This window comes from Pygoscelis adeliae, unplaced genomic scaffold, assembly GCF_000699105.1.
Source record: "Pygoscelis adeliae isolate BGI_AS28 unplaced genomic scaffold, ASM69910v1 Scaffold244, whole genome shotgun sequence".
Lineage (NCBI taxonomy): Eukaryota > Metazoa > Chordata > Aves > Sphenisciformes > Spheniscidae > Pygoscelis > Pygoscelis adeliae.
In genome coordinates this window covers 2093353-2108897 of record NW_008824648.1, presented here as the reverse complement: position 1 = coordinate 2108897, position 15545 = coordinate 2093353, and the positions used below count along the sequence as shown (strand labels likewise).

Below are 15545 nucleotides of genomic sequence, written 5' to 3'. Positions count from 1 at the left end.
TGGGCTTTGGAGATCTTCTGTGAGATAAGAAATGTGAGCACAGCTGAACAGAGACAAAAAATTAATTACAAAGCAGAAGGGCATGACTTAGGGTGCTCTGGCAGGGGCACGTTCCTCTCTTCTGAATGTATCATGTTTGTCAATTGAATGGCTTAACTCTAACCCTTTTCACCCTTCTCGCCATGCATTTTCAATGAATATTTTTAAATATCAATACATCGAGAGCTTTTTCCTACTTTAACATGGAAGAGGAAAAGTAACACATTACCATTACATTTTCTCCTATAAATGCAAACACATGTTCTTCCTTTCTTTCACCTTCTTCCACAAAATGATTCATGTGCTTATATATTACAAAACTCTATTAGTCTCTCAGATTATATTTTCTGTATCTGGCATTAAAGCTGTTGATCCATTACTGGGCTAAGGCCCTCACCAAACTGCCAAGATCTGTCCTAAGGCCATGCTTAAAGGATTGGAAATCAACTTAGGTTGTGATTATGGACAACTTGGAGGACTTCCCAGAAAGGACCTGTCCAGTCACCAGTTGCAAGAGATGAATATTGTTTCCATTGATTTTTAAATCTTTTCCCGCAACCACTGTGCACCAGCCTCTTGTCAGGGCACAGCAAGGGCCAGGAGCTGAGGCAAGCCAGGAGGCAAGGGTGACCCCAGTGCAGGCAGTGCCCTCACCAATGGGGTGCAGTCCCACAGGATCTGAGCATGGCACGCAGAGCCGGGTGCTGGTAACAGGGTCTACTGACAGTCCCAGGCAAGATGGAGCGACTCCATCCAGGAGTTTAAAAGACAGGGCTGGAGACAAAGCTATGGCATGGGTCCAAAGTCCACCCAGGAGACAGGGCCGAAGACAGAACTGGGGACAAGCTACAGCATATATACGAGGGGTCTTTCCAGGAGACAAGCTGCCTACAGCCTAAGTCAATCCAGGAGACAGGGCCAGAGGCAGGGCTGCAGACGGGTACGTCTACATCAAAGTTCAGGCAAAGAGCAAAGGCCCAGGCCTGAGCTTAACTGGAGATGCTGGGCCATAGGCAGAGTGGGTGCATGGAGGTCCTACGTGAGAGTGGTCTGTGCCGTTAAGGGCTGATGGTGCCCTCAGAGTCCTGACACTTCCAGATCCTTAGTGGGACAGATGAAAGGTTGCTTGCTCTGTGCGCTGTCACGTCTCACAAGTTTTAATGATATAACTGGTACCTGTAACAGAGCCCCTTTGTTTCACTGAAGAGAAAGAAAAGTCTGTCACATGCTTATTCTGGCCCTGGAAATTCTTGTCATCCCTTAGATAAGCACTTCATTCCAAACAAAGTGGATGATGGCTCACTTGTCTCCTGATGTAAGAGACAGAGGTATGTTTTTAGGAATACAAACCTTTTACTGTTTTTTGGGTTTGGTTTTTTTTTTTTTTTTTTTTTGGGGGGGGGGGGGTCCCCCTTAATCACAAAATCAACTACATCTAGACCTTCTCAAGAACCACTCTTGTTTTCTATTTCAGTGGCAGGCCAAAAAGAAGGATAATGTGATATAGCTGTCTTTGATTGAATTTCAGGTAGGGTAGACTAAACCAGTGACAACCTACACATTCAAGCCAGCTAGAAATTTACCAAAATCTGCGTAAATAAAATGAGCTTATTGGAGTTGAACAGATTGTACCTACACAAGTCTGCAGGGTCCATCTCCTCTCTCAACCCCTATCCCCGCCTCAATTCTGGCAATGTTCATATGGCTTGTTAAGCCAATAAGCTATTGTTGGGTTTAATTGTAGTCTTCCTTGTGCTATGGGATGGATCTCTGTTAACCTCAGTTAAAGGGGAAATTCAGGACAGGAAGCTGTTCCTCTGTTAATAAACAGATACTGGCTGGGTTAAATGCATCCTTAAATCTTCTCCTATCCCTTCTGTGGCTGCTAAAGAGAATGAGTTTTCCCTCCTCCCTCAGTGATCCCCAGAAAATCAGCTTTGTGTCCAAGTATCTTTTTGAGAAGAGCTAAGGTAATCTAAATTCTTTCTCAATATTTGAGTGAGGAAGGATGGAGGAACTCAAATCTAATTTTTTTCAGGTACTTAGTGCAGTATTAAAGGGCCTCAATAGTGATCTATCTTTGCTAGTATTTTTCCAGTGAAATTTACACACAAACTTGTTTGGTCTTCACTGGCTCCAGTGAGAGTTTAAAGATTTATGGGACTGGCTACAGCATATCCTGTGTGTTGTCTCTACCTGTAAAATGTGGTAAAGCAAAGTGAATCAGTGAAATGGTGGGTAGAGCCCCGGGGGACAAGATCTGTGCACAGAGGAGACTGGTGTGTGTGTGAGACTGAAGAACTGGGTGAGAAGTTCTTGTTTGGCATATTACTGTAAACTGTGCTAGATTTGTTATGTGTTTCTGTCTGGAGGTTAAGAATTGTTCAGGGATAGCACTATCAATGCTATCCTGCCGTGCTGGCTTACAAATAAGGCTTGATCAAGAAAATTTTTCAAAGAATGCAGACTAAACAAACAGATAATCTTGCTATGTCTTGGTAGTTCCAGAACCATTTAGGCCCCATCCATTTCTCAAGTGCAATTAGTGTAAATAGCATCCTAAACGTGAGGCATTTTGAAAAACGTGTAACAGAAAAGTGTATGTCCTTCTGACATGGCAGGGCATGAAAAATGTGTTTTGCCTAGCCATTTAAAGTCATCGTAAAGGTCCAAGTAAACACCTTGTAGTACAGCCCAATAAATGAGAGACGTCAGAGGGTTACTGAGTGTCTTTTGGGGTATGAAGCCGGGATTTCAATGTAGGTCTGTTAGCATATTTGCTTGGACAGTGGGATTTTGCTCCTTTTTTATTTAACTTTTCAAGATCAGGTTATTTACAAACTAAGGCTACTTATTTCAAACATATTTACCTTGATACCACGTACCCTTTTAAGCTACTGATACAAAGCACAGCAAGAGGTTTGGGTCTAACCAACATCCTGGAAATTACGCCGTTACACAGTATGACCCTGATAAGGAGGAAGTACTGCAAATACTGTTAATATTTTTGTAACAACCACCATTCTTACTTCAGGTATAGAGACTCTAAAAGGCCCCTCTCTTTCTCCAAATAGTTGGTTCTGGTTTTCAAATGGGTTTTCCAGATTATGAGTTTTAGAGGTAGAGGAAAGATACAAGCTGGTCCAGAAATGCTGCAGCAGGCACGTGATTTCAGCCAGTGACAGAAGAGAGACTTTTATCTGAATCATGACTAGACATTTTGAGTTTACTTTCATTTTTCTGGGTATTACCCTAACAAAAATTACTTTTAAGATCTGTTTTAATTCACAGATCTACAAACATTGTCTAATAAAGATATTGACGCCTCTACAGTGAATTAAAGCTGCTGACGGTTGGCTTGATTTTCTTGGTAACCTTTCCTTGGACCCCTCAGAAATAGTCTGCTGATCCTGGTGGAAAACCTCCACTCTGGTGTTGTATAATTCTGCAGCTGTGCCTCTGCTCTCACTACGATGATTAAAATACATTGAGTAGTGAACACAAAGATCACATAATGGTGTCAGGAAGGCCTTACTGTATATCATAGCCGGCGCAGGGAATGTTATAGAGAGACCTACATGGTTGTCCTAATCTTCATGACAGGGGAAGCTGTGTGGGAAGGGGAGGCTGTACTTACAATGTGCAGCAGCAGAGGCTGTCTCTTAACTGGTCGCAACACCCAGCATTTCCCCTTTTATTTCCAGGGCTCTTTGGAGACAGTCACCATGAAGTGATGTTGAGCAGAACTACAGCTCAGAGTAGTTAGGAATGGCTGTTTAGGAAAATATCACCGAAATCTCACTATAACTACCTGTTAGTATGAGGACATAGTTGATGTACTTGCCTCTAAGTGATGCTTAACAGCAATTGAGCTAATTTTTTCGCTGCTTGCCATTGATCTGGGGGGCAGTGTGGAGTAGTTCTGGGAGTTGGGGGGGGAAGTGGGCAAGTACGGGAGGTTTGGGTAGGGAGGATGGAGGAGAGGAAATACAGCCTTTGAGAGAGATACTGAAGTTTTGACTTTAGGCAGTGAGCAAAAGTTAATTGTCTTAATATACATGGAGCAGCAGTAATTCTTCTCTCTAACATTTTCTAAGTGAATAAATTTGAAAAGACTAGCAGCAAGTGTCCAATAAACCTGAATCTCTATAAAACACTGGAGACTGGCGAAAAATGTATTAAGTGTATGGTGAAAACTCGTCATGAAAATCTTTGTTATTCTAAAAATCAGTCCTTTGTTGTGTGGAGTCAGGATTTTCTGTCGTCTTTGTGATTAGTGGAGTATCGAGAGATTTCCAACATCTGCCTTTTGCATACTGCAGCTTGAATGGAAAGGGTTTGTTTACTGGCATAGATGGGAGCTGGAAGGGAAAAATTTAAATGGTTTTAGGTTATGTATAAATGAAAATTTTTGTCAGCATCATCCATCTGTAGTTCACAAAGAGGCTTGCAAACTTGCAGTGCTGCATTGTAGCATGACATATATGTGAGAAGATTTTTTTTAAACAAGAGGCAGAATAGAGAGTTGTCTCCTCTGTTAGATGTGGAAACCACATTTTTCAAAGGTACTCAACATCCATTTAACTTTTGTTGATTGATTAGGACAGCAGCACTAGTTTCATGTGTGTAATCCTTATCCCTCAGCACCTCGTCTTTTATTCACCGCTTAGCAATAAATATCTTGATGTCTGTGTGCTTTTTTCCCTAGTGCTTTTTTCCATTTTCATATTAAATAAATTAATAAATAATTTGCTATGTTTTTGTAATGTACCTTCTAGGATTAAACAACACTGAGCAAATCATTGTGCTGTTATAGGACAGAAAGAATACATAATAGTATGCCCGTTCTGAATTAGTTTTATTGTTCATTCAAAAGGAAAATCATCTACTCATAATAAACAATTTAAAACATTTCCTACCTTAGCTTCCGGGGCTTGTTCCTGTACTGTCAGAGTAACGAGACAGTAGAAAATATTTTTCAGACAGACCTTACTACAGCTACCTGGTCAATTTAACTGGGAAGCTAAATTGACATTCTGCAAAAGCAGGTTAACTCGTAGTAGGTGACCCCAAGAGCCTGATGATTGACCCTTGTTTGTGATTTTAGTTTTTAGCTTGTTATTGTTGGGATAAAATTTTAAGGAGGTGCTTTGTTCGCTTTATAACAGAGGCAGCACCTGATTCACTAAGATTCAGGCCTCTTTCAGAGCACTTTCTAATACCCTGTAACGTTCCATCGCGTTAAGTTTTCACTGCCTTATTACAGAATTGTTTGCTGTGCGCTGTCAGCTCCTGTTAAAATAACCCCTCTAGAGATGTGTGCTAGTGTGTCACCCTGTCTGAAAACCCTCTTCTCCCAAACCCTGACTGGGAAAGGGTACAACTTTGAGCATACCTAGGGCTCTGCATCTTCAAAGAGAAGCAGTATGCTGCTGTGGTCAGAAGCGCCTCCTTTTCTGCCTGCCTCTCCGCTCCTCTAGGACACCGTTTTCTATTACATTTTGAAGTAGAGAACCTCTCTTGTGCCAGTCTTCTAGGGGTATAACGAGAGTTTAGCTCCCCCACCACCACTGCGACCAAACATGCTTAGATAGGGACAGAACATAATCTCAGATTTAAGTATTTGTTCTTTTAACGTGTTAATTTTTTATTAGCGGTGCACAAGAAGGTGATTTTTCTGTGTTCCTCTGCAGATTTATTCCAGTCTCCAGATTCCAATAATAGTGTCTGAATATACTTAGCTGGTGTGCTGTTGGGTTGGTTTGCTTCCCCCCCCCCCAGTAATGAGGTCAGTTCACTGAGTGAAACTGTGAGCCACATTAGGGCAAGAGAAGCAATTTACTGCTGCTGAATACATTTGCTCAGTGTAGTTTCCCTCAGCTTGTCAGTCTGGAGGCATCCATAAACCTGTGACAGCTTCAGAAGACGAACTCTGGCAGCAAGCTGTCAGGGTGCCAGGCACTGCTGTCTGTGGGCTCCCTTCCTCCCCTCTCCCCCCTTGCACGCCCGCTTGCCCTCCCTCTGCCCGCCTGCCTCCCTCTTCTCTCTCTCTCTCCTTCCCCGCCCGCCCCCAGCTCCCTGCCTTTCTCTACCTTATTGATGCGGGTTTAGGTGCTGCTGTTCTCCGTGGCAGTACCTTTTTGGTTTCCTCCTTGATCCTCTTGCCACTGGAACAAAAGGAGAACTGGCTGCCCATGGTGGAGCGCCTGCCCCTGCAGCCTGGGGAGCGAAGGGGAGGAAAGCGGGGCGCTCTGCATCCCGGTCTGCCTGTGCCGGCAGTGAGGTTGTTCAGTCACTTCGCTAGCAATGCCTTTGAACTGCTGCCAGATCCCATTGTCTGCCGTCCAAATGGAGTTCAACGCCCTGCCGTGATTAGATGCACAGTGTGTAAGAGGAGGAAAGAATGGAGCTGTATCCCCACCCTGAAGGAGCATCTCAAACCTGCCGTGTGCCATGATAATCTGAGTACTGGACCATGCTTCTCTGCCTTCGTGTGCACACCATCTTCCTTACTTTCCTCTCATTGTTCCTGGGATTTCAGGGAGTGTCGTGGAAGCTTTTCAGAGAGGAGCTGCAAGGCAAGATAGTTTCTGGGGAGAAAAGGGCTGTGCTTTTGGATTGTTTGTGTGCGACTGTGCTTTGCCCACCACCCACCTGTAGCTGCAGTACGATATACCAGCTAGTGGTTAATGGTGCTTATGCTCAGCAGTGATGTGCTCTTTTTTAGCCTGAATTTATTTACATTTTTCCATTTGTCTGCACTATAAATTCCAGCATCCTTAGGTTCACAAAATGATCTGAGAGGTTTTGGCAACACTGAGTGAAAGGAAGGCAGCCACTGCTACTAATAATGGTTCAGCCATCTACCAACTGTGCAGCCCAGCTGCCCTTCTCCAGAAAGGCCAGCACACTTTATATATGATTTTTGTGAAGAGCAGCTCTCAGCCTTTCTTGCTTTCCCTTTGGCTCCGTGTCTTTCCTTGGGTTGCTGACTGTCAGACTTTTGAGAGTAACTTCACTTGAGGATTTTGCTTTTAAAGGTAGGAATTTGAATCTTTGTGCTTATCTTTGCTATTCCTTATCTAATTGTTACCTAGTTTGTTACAAGAAAACATTGTTTTCTTTCATGCCTTGTTATTTGACTGCTTGTTAACCAGTCATCATCTGCAAGGACAATGCTTTGAGAAGGAGGATGGAGGAGCTGCTCTTCAGTGACTGTATTAGTGCACTAAGTGGAGTTGGCAGGGTTTGTATCTCTGATATGCCTGCTACATTCCTTGCTCATTAAGCTCTTTGTTTAGTTCCTTCTCCTCCTCCCTCTGCTCTCCCTTTTCCTCCCTGATAGGATGTCTCTGCATCTAACCTTGCTGCTGGGTTAAATTCAGGTTCTGAAATGTGCTGGAGGAGGATGAAATCTGCCCTGTGAGGAGTTGGTGGCTCACAAATGCACTTGGATAGTACAAGGAAGCTGGTTATAGCTGCACGCCTTTGCCTAGGCTACTGCTCACGCTGCACTATAAATAGATACTCCCTTGACCTTTCGTAGTCACTTTATGTCTTGGGTACCTGACTGGCAGATGAACAGATACCAGCAGTATTGGTAACTGATGAAATAATTGTAAAGATTAGAGCCATTACAGATAGAACATTTTAAAAACCAGATGATGTCTTGTATGTTCCCTGAGGACTAATGCAACCACATTTTCTAGTGGTTTGTCACACAGCGATCTAAACTCTCATTTGCATCTCAAGAGCAAAGCTGGTTGTGCTAAGTTAATATTTAGCGACTTGAAAGCTTAGAAATGGAAATTTTTATAGATATTCTTTTTCCTTTCACCACAAACTAGTAAAAGACTAGTTTTTGGTTAACAATGTGTTTGATTTCCATTTTTTACTTCCTTGGGAAATAAGATTCACTTGGAACACTGAGGATTTTGTGGTCATTAAGAAATTTCTTGATCCTCAAGCTGAGATGTAGCTGCCGTTCTCCTGGTCAAGGCACATTAAACAGAATTTGGGCCTTTAAAAATGTTCTTTAATTAACCAGTCAAGTTCATGCTGATAGTACGGATGCTTCTGCAATGTGGCCAAACACTGCAGATGTAGAACGCAAGAGCTTGGCCTGGAGCACAGACCAGAAACTTCTCGCAGGGCCTCTTCTCTTAAGGGTCTTTGTTTTTTCCTCTTACAGTAACGAATGTAGTCAGATGGTTAGGCTGCTTTGTAAGTAACTGTGTAGATGTAGCTCCTGCTGTCTCAAACCTTCCCTCTACAATGTGGCTATATGGAAGAGGAGACACAATTTTCAATTCCCTTCTCTGCCCTCTCTCTTCACTCCCCAGCTTCAGCTCATAAAGGATGAGGAAGGGTGGTGGTCTCTGCTTAAGTGATGTCATATGTTTCAGGTTAGCTAAAATTGCAGTGAAATTTTTTACATATTGTATTAGGATCTGGCCTTTCTATAGGCCATTCAATTCAAGAATCCCAAAGAGGTAATGAAAAGGTGTATGTTGACAGGAGTGTTTATCCAACACAGAGCTGAAGTAACCTGTCAAAGGTTGACCTGCTGCTAACTCCAGGAATCTTGGGTCTTACCTCACTGCTGGAATTGTCAGACAACCTCCTACGTGGCTTTTCTACTTTGATGATTTGAAAGAAATTACTAAAAAAATACGAATGATCTTTCAATAAAAACATTCTCCACTGTTTTAAACCATCCGGAAATGATGTATCAAGTCTGTTCGCCTTAGATGAAATATAATAAAAAGTCGTTAACTCCACTGCTGTCCTTCATCATGAAACAACCATTTTATGCGCTCAGTAAAATGTTACAGCGTGTCAGAGGCATTTTGTGAGTGGATGCAGCCATTTGCCTGAAACCACAATTAAGGTCCGGTTGCACAAGCTCCTGTTCAGCCTAGTGTTACTGCTTCAGTGTGTATAGATGTCTCCGTTGTCATACCTCATTCCACACACCTGGACCCTGCTGAAGTTTTCTTCTAGCGGGATGAAGTGCTACCTGTAGTGCAGAGCTGGACTGGAGCAGGTACTTGAGTAGTTACCACTCTGTGGGGTGCCTGTTTTCTGATGCTTCGTGATGGAGTCACCTAGTGCAGTGAAAGCACTCAGGTGTGTTTGAAAGCTGGGGACCTCGTTTTAGTCTCTAAAACACTCTAAAGAACGTGATGGATTCAATAGGTTTGTTTCAAGAGAGGCAATTGGTAGTGCTCATTTATAAAAAATGTTGCTGGGTTGCTGGAAAATAGGAGGGGGAAGAGGTTGAGAAGGAAAGTCTGCAAACTAAGCCTGCTTACACGCATTAGGATGAGCCCAGGCATGAAGCGAAAGGAAAACTCGGAGCTCTTCATTATCTAATACTCCCTTAGGGCAATAACAAACTCACTATAGAGCCAGCAAGCCAGGCACAGGGGCTGGCAGAGAGAGAGCACACGTTGTTCTCAGAATATGGCTGGTGCTGGAATCTTTCACTGCAAATTCAAAGCCATCTTTAATGCAAAATATTCCTCAAAGGGATTTGTTTTTGTTGCTTACCATTTCAAAAGCTGCTTTCAATCCAGTGTGATGCCTTCTTCTGAATAAAAGGTTGTAAAGTTAGGTATTGTACAACAAAGGAAGCATAATTTTGCTTTTCCATACCCCCATATATGAGCTGAGGTTATGCGGAGACCCTCCTTTTTGGAACCAAGAAAGACCAAATGGGGAAGTTCACCTCTCTCTGCTTTAGTCTGTTGTAGCTTTTCAGCCTTCCTGTGGTGCTTAGTGGCCACTCCATATTGTGTGCTTCATTTCAGAGTAAGTAATCATTTTTATACTGAAAATTCAAGTGCAGAATATATTTGTGTAAAGGCCAAATGTTTTTCCTGGGGTGGGGAACGTCGGAGAGCACATAACACAGACCTCCAGTGTCTCCCACTGATACAGGTACAGTTGTTCTGGTTTGGATTTCTATAAGGAGCAGGGGGTAGAAGTTAAGGTGTCTCTTCTGAGGTGGTACGGTAGTTAGGGGTAGGATTTGTGGCATTGGTTCAGCCTGCGAACATTAAATTGGTTGATTGACATTAGTCTGTTTAGGATCATGAAGGAAAGTGGACCTCTCTAAAAAAGTAGAGGACTCAAATACCTCCTCTTATTTGTATTCCTAGCGTTTGCAGAGTCCAAGGTGATTCTTCATATAAGCAATCTGACCTAAAATAAATTCACTCTCTTCCCCCTTACCAATAAATTAAATGCCATTGCCAGTAGTTTAACCTCTGAGGTGGCCCTTGCTGAATGAGTGTGGTTCCCCTGTTTGACGCAAATAGCAGCAGTGAAGAAAAAGAAGTATATGAGAGCTTGGCAAATGCAATGGAGCGGAAGAGAATTTTCACCCCTTCCATAGAGCAACCTCTGTCCTGTCAGCAAACCAAGCCGAGTTACGATCCTTCTGCTAATTGAGAAATGCTAGAGGGTTTTTCACCTTTTGTCTGTCTCAAATCTCATTCTCTGTGGCGTGTTTGCAGTAGAGCAGCGAGCGGTGGCAATCCCACCCTTATCGCTGTTTTGAAGTTTGTGTTTTACCCAGGTAACATCAGGATACCAGTTCATTCTGATATGTTCACAAAGTGCTGTTGAGCCATCGGTGCTCAGCATCTTTGTGTAATGTGATTCTCATTTTACAGATGGGGTTCGGAAAATGTGTAACCACATCAAGTTAAAAGTGGAATAAAGGACTGAACTCAGTCTTACCCTCAAATACCCTAGCTTTTAGGATGATGTTTAGCTCCCTCCCAGAGGGTACGTGAAGAGTTCTCACTGTCTCAAAGATGGTCTTTGAACCTATTTCTGATGCTTGCGGAACAGTGCACAAAGGGGAAATTGAAGATTTCCGTATCCCACCCTGCCTCATCTCCCATGATAATGCTGCTCTTCCTTCGGCCCTTTCTGTAACTGTGCAAGGAGAGAAGGAAGCCAGAAAGGGCACTGAAATTCCCCTGGCAGTTCCCAGTGGTGGTCTCCTGAACATGGAGACCTTGCTTGTGGCTCAGCTGTGGAATCTTCCTCTCTGAATGCTGTGGAAAATCAGTGTCTGGATGAGAGGGCAAAATTGGATCCTCAGTTTACGTGTGCAGGAATGAGTTAGAAAACAGTCACCCTGTCTTAACTCTGGAGGAGCTGAATGAGGGTAGCATTGATAACCCCTACAGACGCCCCTTGGCACTGCTTGGGTAGAGTTATCTGTTGGCACTGCTGCCAAGGGACTGCCCCGCTGAGCAGAGGGACACCAGGGGTTGAAACTGAGAGCCGCGTCGGTGGGTTTCCTGGAGCTGGAATGACAGTGATGCTGCCTGGTTGAGTCAGACAGATAAATTGGTTGGGAAAATACAGACAGGCAAAGGGGAATATGGGCAAAAATAAGCATAAAAGCACTGGGGCAGGATTCTTGCTACAGGTACGAAGGTGTCAGCAGGCCCTTGGGATGCGCTTTCCGTTAACACTGGCAATCACAGATGTTCTGCAGGCCACTTAGCGCTTCACGGGAGAGTGAGGACAAAGTCAAAGCATTTCAATTTATTGCAGAAACACTAACCCAGATTCATAGTGAAGACTGAATTTTGCAATTCAAGTAGAGGCTTCATTTCTTTGTTGCGTAAGAAAACAGAGCATGTCTTCCAAAAATCTGTAATCTTTATATTCCAGCTACCAAATTAATTATATGAGAGTTAAGTAGACCAAATAATTAGAGTTAGAACTGGTTTGTGTATTTAACTTTAAAATTAATGTCTAAAATTTTACAAGATGTTTATCATGGTGTATTTTTTAGTAACCTAATTATAGCTCTTCAGAGTTGCTGTCTAGCTAAAAATTATTTAATTCTTGTGTTTTGGCTACAATGAAGAAGATAAGAAAATTCGGACTTCGGATATCCGGACTGCCTTTGCTCTCTGCTTTGCAGCAGTATTGAGTAGAAAAATAATAAATCTTGTCTGGAAGTATAGTGTTAATCTAATCCGGGGCTACTAAAAAGCATTAATTATTTAGTTACAGTGTTGCTGCAAAGTTGAGTTTGAATTACTTGAATGCTCTAAATGCGGTGGTTTCTCTCCCATCACATCTGTGCACAAGATTTTAGTGTTAAGTGATCTGAAAACGATAAAGTATCTGTTACCTCACTGAGATCAATTGGCACATTTGTACTTGAGATTTCAACATTAATGATGAAATTTCAGCGTTTATAATGTTTTATTGTGGGTATTCTTTAATGTAGATAATCTACACTAGGTCAGCTAGCTAATACTGCTTTTGTCTCTGTATGGGAAACGGTTTACAATTGAAAGGGCAGAAAGCACTGTAAGAATGTAGTTGAAGCAACTTTCCTGCCGAATGCAGTCCTTACCTTCTTTTGCTCCCAAATGCTTCTCTCTGGACAAAGGGAAGGGATGAATGCAGTTAGACAGTGCTGCAAGCATATTAGATTTTCACAACCAAACCAGCAGTGGCTTTAGTCAGGATATGGATGAAATAATGCTGTGGTGTGGCCGGAATATTGCAAGACATGATGAATTTTAGACTTGCAGACTGTGTGAGCCCTCCTCTGTCAGCATTAAATACATAAGCTGTAAGCACACTAGTGTATTTCTGCTGGAACTCGTCTTTGAAGATGAGCTGTTAAGCCTTTTAGAACCTGCTTCTTTTGATTATTAAAGAACCTATGTTTTTTAAAAGCAGGCAAGCTAGACCTAATGTCTCAGGCAGATTCTGTCTTTAGGTGCTATGTTTCTGCCTCCTTAAGCAATGTGAGCTGTCATTTTTCTCCTACTCCCCTCTGACTCCCTGTGCACTCCTCCCTTTATCTTTTCCTCCTACTCCCAGCTTTGCATTTTGTTTCATGCTGCCTCCTATTCCTGGAACAGTCTCCCAGTCTCTGCTGCCAAATTCTCCCTCCCTCTGCTCTTGCGAACCTGTTTCTTGCAGCAATCATTCCCAAGTTGTTTACTTGACTAATTGCCTCTCTGTATACTTTCTTTCCTATATCTGTTGTTCTCGATCATGTTTTTTAATGTGAGATGGTACGTATGGCAGGATAAAGGAGTGTATTTGCCATTATTTTGTTGAGCATTGTTTGCATTAGCTCTTTATAGAATGATTAGTAATAAATTCCCCTTCCCATTTTGAGTGCAAAATTATTTACTTAGTTCACTATTTTCTGTACGCTATTAAAGAGCAGCCATGTTTTATCTTAAGGTAATTGCTAGGCTGTGGAAAATTAGTGTCTGTATTACAGCAAGTGCCATCAACTGGCCTGTCTGTATAGGCAAAGTTCAGCTGTGTTTATCAACTTGCATGAAATGGGGGTAGAAAACAGGACTCTGGGCAAATCTGGTGGTGTTCAGTGATATTACCGTCATTGCACAGCTTCACTACGATGGTAATTGTGGTGCCGTGACTGTTATTTTCCTAGCATGGACAAGCTCGTAGAAGCATGCATGGAGATGTATCTGCTTACTGTTTGTAAAGCGTTTTTGCATCTTTGTTTGTGGAACAAGTCTTACCACAAAAACATTGCAGAAAAGCAGAAGACCCACCATGTTAGTAAAACTACGTGTTGGTAAGTGGTTATGATGTTGTATGCAAGTGGTGGATCAAGTCATCCTTTTCTTTTGCAGTGCATTTTATAGACTGAATACCTTCTACCAGGCTAGACCGAGAGAAGTGGGTTCTCTTTCCTACTGAACGCCTCGCCATACAGGCTGATGCATGTTTCCACCTGGAGAGAATTTCACTTTTCTGGCAATTCTGTCCTTTCCATTCCAACTGAGACAAGGCAATCTGATCATTGATTTTTAAAAAAAAGTTACTGGGATTTTCTGGTTTCAATTCAAGTATTTGAACCAAGTTGAAGGTTTATTAAGAAAGAAAAAGAAACCCTGAAAACATTGATGTTGCTTTAGAGTAAGTTTCATAATAAACAGTGTTCTGAATACTTCTATTTTCTTAAGTCTCACTTCTGATAATATCTGACCTCGTATCTTACTGCTACATGTGAAACAGAAATAGTTTCACAATTGTTTAATCCTATAGATACTTATACAAGCTTGCAAAATGGCACACAAGAGTAACCTCATTAATTTTGACCTTAATAATGAAGGTTAGGCATAAATTTTTCCATTATCAGAAACCAAAAGTGGACTTCAAAACTAAATTTCTTCATGGAAAAAACAATTTCTTCCTTCAGAACACAAATAGTTTCCATGTTAATAATGAAAAATTAATCAGATTTTCAGTAGTTGAATGCATTTTATTGGGAATTTTACTGCCTGTAAATTTTGGAAAACAGTCTCGAAGACAGCTGATTTAGTCTCCAAAAGCCATAATTGGGCACCTTGCAGTTTTCAGTGCCCAGATCCTTTTGTCTTCAGCTGCAGTCCCTAATGGAGATGTACATTTTGCTCAAAATTCTTGAGCTTTCCTGACAAAACTTCAGTTTTATCAGAGGGTAGATTTGATTGCAAATGTGGCAGCTTTTGTTCCGGAGTTTGTCTATACTGTTAATTAGGCTGTTGATGAGGTCCTGGACTTATTCTGCATGAAGGAGTATTTTAAAGATGCAGCTTCATAGTAGAAAAAAATTCTACTCATAATCAGTTGACTAATTAAAAATGTAAGACTGTAACACCCAGTTTAGCAATTAAATCTATAAAATGGGAGGAAGGTGAAGAACTAGTGATCTGTAATTACAGTGCAGTTTAAAATTAATTAAGATATTTGAGACTTCTTTTGAAATAAATTTTATTTCTCTGTGTTGATTGTCTAAAAACAAGGTTTCTACAAAGGGGAACAGAAGGTACAGCATTGAAATTCTTGTTTAAAAATGTAGTGAACATGGCATAGTGTAAACTGTGGTGTGAAAATAAGTGTGCATTGCCTGTGTTGCTCTGATTTTTATAACAATTACAAACACAGATGGTTTGAGAGAAAATTAAATAATTCCACCCACATTAAGACAGGGAAGTCTAACAATAGCCACAACTCTTTATCACCCTGTTTCTCTAGCAGACTCCCTCCTGCTGTCACTTACACATCCTTCATGCATTGAAAACTAACTAGTGTGTGAAGCTGCTGCAGAGTCCATCAAGGCCATAAGGACCCCGGTAGGCTGGAGTTGCCCTGACCCACCACGCGTGGGGTCTCCATCCACCCTCCTCCTCCTCTGACACAGGCAGCATCCTCAGCAACAGTACGCAAACAAGACAAATAGAGGCAGTCAGTGACAGTCACCAGGTTCAACCTAGAATCCAGCGATCACCAGGTAAGTGCACAGCCATCAGGCAGGTCCAAAGTCAGGTCAGCAAGACAGAGCATACTTGTAATGTAGTTCGGGTCATGGCCTGAGCTCAGGTACAGCTCGCGGATCAGTAGGTGGAGGCTGCGCAGGGCATTCAGAGGCTGTTGGTATGTGCAGGGCCCTGACGGTCTTCCTTACAGAGTGTGTCTCCCCCACCCACCCA

The 15545-nt window shown here is 42.2% G+C and overlaps 1 protein-coding gene across 5 annotated transcripts in view; it reads left to right on the top strand.

Moving 5' to 3' along the window:
• Positions 1–15545, top strand: part of NDST2 (N-deacetylase/N-sulfotransferase (heparan glucosaminyl) 2) — a 142739-nt gene that overhangs the window by 92752 nt on the left and 34442 nt on the right. Inside the window, exon 1 of one of the 5 annotated variants that reach the window (XM_009322455.1) lies at positions 15269–15346. The exons of the other annotated variants lie outside the window; for them this stretch is intronic. The gene's annotated coding sequence lies outside the window, so the exon portion shown is untranslated. Of the gene's footprint in view, positions 1–15268; positions 15347–15545 lie in introns of those variants that run through there. 5 annotated transcript variants of the gene reach the window in all.